The sequence below is a fragment of the Gastrolobium bilobum genome, unplaced genomic scaffold (assembly GCF_033153095.1).
Source record: "Gastrolobium bilobum isolate Gb01-03AN ecotype WA unplaced genomic scaffold, APGP_CSIRO_Gbil_v1 utg13848, whole genome shotgun sequence".
Classification (NCBI taxonomy): Eukaryota; Viridiplantae; Streptophyta; class Magnoliopsida; order Fabales; family Fabaceae; genus Gastrolobium; species Gastrolobium bilobum.
In genome coordinates this window covers 84,495-88,789 of record NW_026895548.1, presented here as the reverse complement: position 1 = coordinate 88,789, position 4,295 = coordinate 84,495, and positions in this window count along the sequence as shown.

The window sequence follows — 4,295 nt, the reverse complement described above, 5'->3', positions numbered from 1 at the left end:
CTCATACACCCATCCTTCTTAACAAAGATCATCGGGACTCCCTAATGAGACACACTCGGTCTTATCAAATTCTTTTTTGACAAATTTTCGATCTGCTTCTTCAACTCACTATGTTCCAGAGGTGACATTCGGTTTGGAGCTAGCAAAATAGGCCACACCCCTGGCAGTAAGTCAAAAGAGAATTTAATCTCCGCTCTGGTGGAAAACTCAGAATTTCATCCTGAAATACATCCTCATAATTACTGACAACAGGAATATCCGAAATTGACTCCTTATTGATGCCAACCAGTCCTCCCAACAGAAAGTACCCGAAATCCCCTTGCTTCAAAGCCTTTATTACTCAAAGTACAGACAAATAAGGAGAATCATTTTTCTCAACACTCGAGGAAATAGAAATGGTCTTGCTAAAATAGTCAATCATCACACAATGTTTAGACAACCAATCCATTCCCAAAATCACATTCACAGAAGCGAGATGCAAGACAATGAAGTCAACAGTGTATTCTCTATCATCATACTTAAATTTTATATCCTTACAGATGAATGATTCCTCACTAACATCCCCAACAGCTGTAACAATACGCATAGGGACTCTCATCTTTGTCATAGTCAAATTGAATGCTATAGCTACATACTTAGCAATAAAAAAGTGTGTAGCACCATAATCAAACAACACTCTTTTAATTTCATTCTTAACAGAGATTGTACCTCGTATCAGATTAGGAGATTTCTCTGCCTCTTGTTGGTTCACAGCATACACTTGAGCAGTAGGAGGTGGAAGAGGTGGAGATGGTTCCTCAACCACAATCAGAGTAGGAACAACCTGAACTGTAGAAACCTGTCCCCCCATAAAGAGACAGTCTTTAATAAAATGCTCGAATTGGCCACACTTATAACAAAGTCTTTGCTCTTTCTTGCAGACTCCAAAATGAGTCTTACCACACGTGGAACACTGAGCAACAGATTTAAAGTTACCAGACTTGGAATTTCCAGACTTTTTGAACTTGCCAACAGGCTGTTTAACCTATAAACCTTTACCTTTAGAATTCCTAGAAGTATTCTTGGAACCAGAAGTAGGAGTAGCAGAATCTTTATTTCTCTTTCTGAAGAACTCTTGAATGTCCTTTCACTTCTTGATAAGTTCCATAAAAGTATCAGAAGAATTCCCTACAAGCTTTTCAGAAATATTATCATTCAGTCCTCTCTAAAATTTAAACATAAGATCCTCTTCAGTAGGCGGAGCTCTCTGAAAATGAGAATATTTAGCCAACGTATTAAACTTGCTCAGATATTCATCAATAGATATTTGACCTTATTTCAGGTCCTCAAATTCCCCTTTTTTCCTCAAACGGGCTTCCTCAGGAAAATATCTCAGCAGAAACTGCCTCTCAAATAAAGGTCATGTGATAGCATAACCCTCGCACTCCAGGGGTTGGCGAGTACTTTTCCACCAATCAGATGCATCACCCTGCAACATATAAGAAGTATACAGCAATCTCTGCAGATCGTCACACTCCATGACTGTAAAAATTCGATCAAGCTTCTCTAACCATTGGATAGCAGCAATAGGATCAATGCCACCCTTGTAATGTGGTGGTGAGTGCTTTCGGAATGCATTCAACATCTGATCCCTCTGTTCTCTATCAATAACTGACAGCATTCAACATCTGATCCCTCTGTTCTCTATCAATAACCAACAGCATTTAACATCTGATCCCTCTGTTCTCTATCAATAACCGACAGCCCCACAGACCTGGCAGCTTTAAATGGTGACTGCCACCAACACCACCCTATAACGAGATACTTCATTTTGATTAACAATTCCTCCACCCTCATCTACATGGAGAGAATAAGGGGGAGGTTGCTCCTGTTGTGGCTGTATACTAGCACGCATCTCTGCAAATACAAGTCTCATCATATCAAGATTAGCCAATCTATTGGCCTCTAGCATATCCTGATTCGCATTCATAATCAATTCAAGCTCTTGCTACCTAGTTGAAGCCATAGTCTGCTGCAGTGTAGTCAAAGTTGTTACCATAGGATCCGGTTGCGGATTATTTGCCCGCCAATTTGCTCGGGAACAACTATATTGGCCAGAGTAGGATTTGACTGGTCACCAAGGGGTTCCCAAGTCTTTCTTGTAGGAACCATAATTATACACATATTACACAAAGGAATAAGTTAGCTATGCTCACACTCAATGATCAGACATGCATATCATAGCACTCCAATAAAAATACTCACGAACATCAAAATTCAAATATTATATGCTATATATCATGGAACTCCCTAGAGCAATTGCTCTGATACCATAAATGTAACACCCCTGTCTCGAGCCGATTCAATTAATATACATATGATACTAAAACATGCATAAGTGGAAGGCTTAACTTATAATATTAGACTAGCTTACGAAAATACGAGCTAACTTTTTTTTTTCTTTAATCTATTTCACATAATATATAGCATTGCATCACATTTCTGCTAATTTATAATTTATTTCCTGAGCAATCATCTTTCATTAAATAAAGACTAAAATCGGACAGCGTAACGACTGTAAACCGGACAACTGGGGATTTAGAAATTTCATTCTCAAGGTTTTCTGATAAACAATTTATTTAGTCTACAAGTCCATAAATCTCAGATATCCATCAAGGATCAAACACCCATCCTTGGGCTCATGCATAAATTGGCTCCGTGCCACAAGTCTAACAGCATGCATAACTCAACAAATACGCATATCTAAATTCTACATTGTAACACCCCGTGTATACCCGATTTGTTAACATGTCATCATATTAAGCCATGCTTAATTAAAATTGCGGAATATCTTTTTTTTTCTTTTCAATTATGACGTCCTTATCCTTACCAAGTTGAATTACTTAATTCATTTCAAAACATTGCCTGTATGTAAATTGCAAAAGACAACTAACTGAAATACCTCAAAATAAAATTAACATCAATATGTCTCTAGTCACGGAACTACAAGACGTAGACCGGACAACCCTGATAGTTTATACAACTCAAGCTAAAAGTACTAACATCAATGTGGCATGGACAAACCCCATGCTCACCCAATAAGGCAACAAAGCCCACAAAAGTCTCAACAACAACAGCATAATAACAACAAGCTAAAAGCATAACATCAGCAGATATATTTCGGCATCCAAACATGTCAGCATATAACATCAATATCAGCTAAGGTCCGGCCTCCTGCCGCTAGAGGCATCAGCCCCCAAGTTACCTGAACTTGAAATAAGCGTCCCCAAACGTAGGGTGAGATCTCTAAACAAGAAATCTTAGTAAGACAAGGGGTCCTCAAGGATCTTTCACCCCAAGCTCACTTACATGTGCAATATAAGTTCAAAAGCATTTAACAGTATAAGTTCCAAAACTATGCAGTGCAACAGATATTCATGCCATGTGTGTTTTAACTATTCTACTGGCCAGAGAAATGCAGGACATACGTCTACAACCCCACAATAAGTACAAGGAACATCGCTTGCACCTCATCCATAGCCTCACCATCTTGTATGTCTCCACATACTCAGGCTTACCGTATAGGTGGAACACCACATGCATATCATAAAGGCACTCGCATATAACAGCTCAATAGCATTTATCAAAACAATACACGAAAACAATATCATGCATATAAACCATCCCCCATGGGACATGGTGGAAGCAATAATGGCTAAATCGAGGACACGAAAGCTTACCTTGTAAGCTAGCTACCCAAACCAAGAGTCCACACAAGCTTAAGGCCCACAAACAACACAATCACAATCTGTTAATACAATATTTAATCATCAATAATCATTTCTCAAGATTACACTAAGTGATTAAGGTTTTCATACTCATTTCATGTTGTTTCTGCAGGAGGTATTCGAATACTCCACGAGTAGTATTCGAATACTCCAGCTCTCCAGAAAGTATTCGATTACTTTCATTTAAGTATTCGAATACTACCAAGTATCCGAATACCAAACCTCACCGTATTCGAATACTTTCCAGTATTCGAATACTTCTTCAAAGGTATTTGAATACTTTTCTTCCCAGAAAAGTATTCCCATACTCCTACAAGGAGTATTCGACTACCAAATTAAAACTACAGTTTCAACTCTTTACCAAATACTATAATATTTTAATATGTTAAACTAGACATCTCATGCTTTCCAACGACATATTTTATGTCTCAATCGGAGTTGTATAACTCCGATTATGATTTTTGCAAAGTTCCTACAACAAACTGAATTTCCAGCAATAAGGTCGCGACCTCAAACATAAAATGAGAT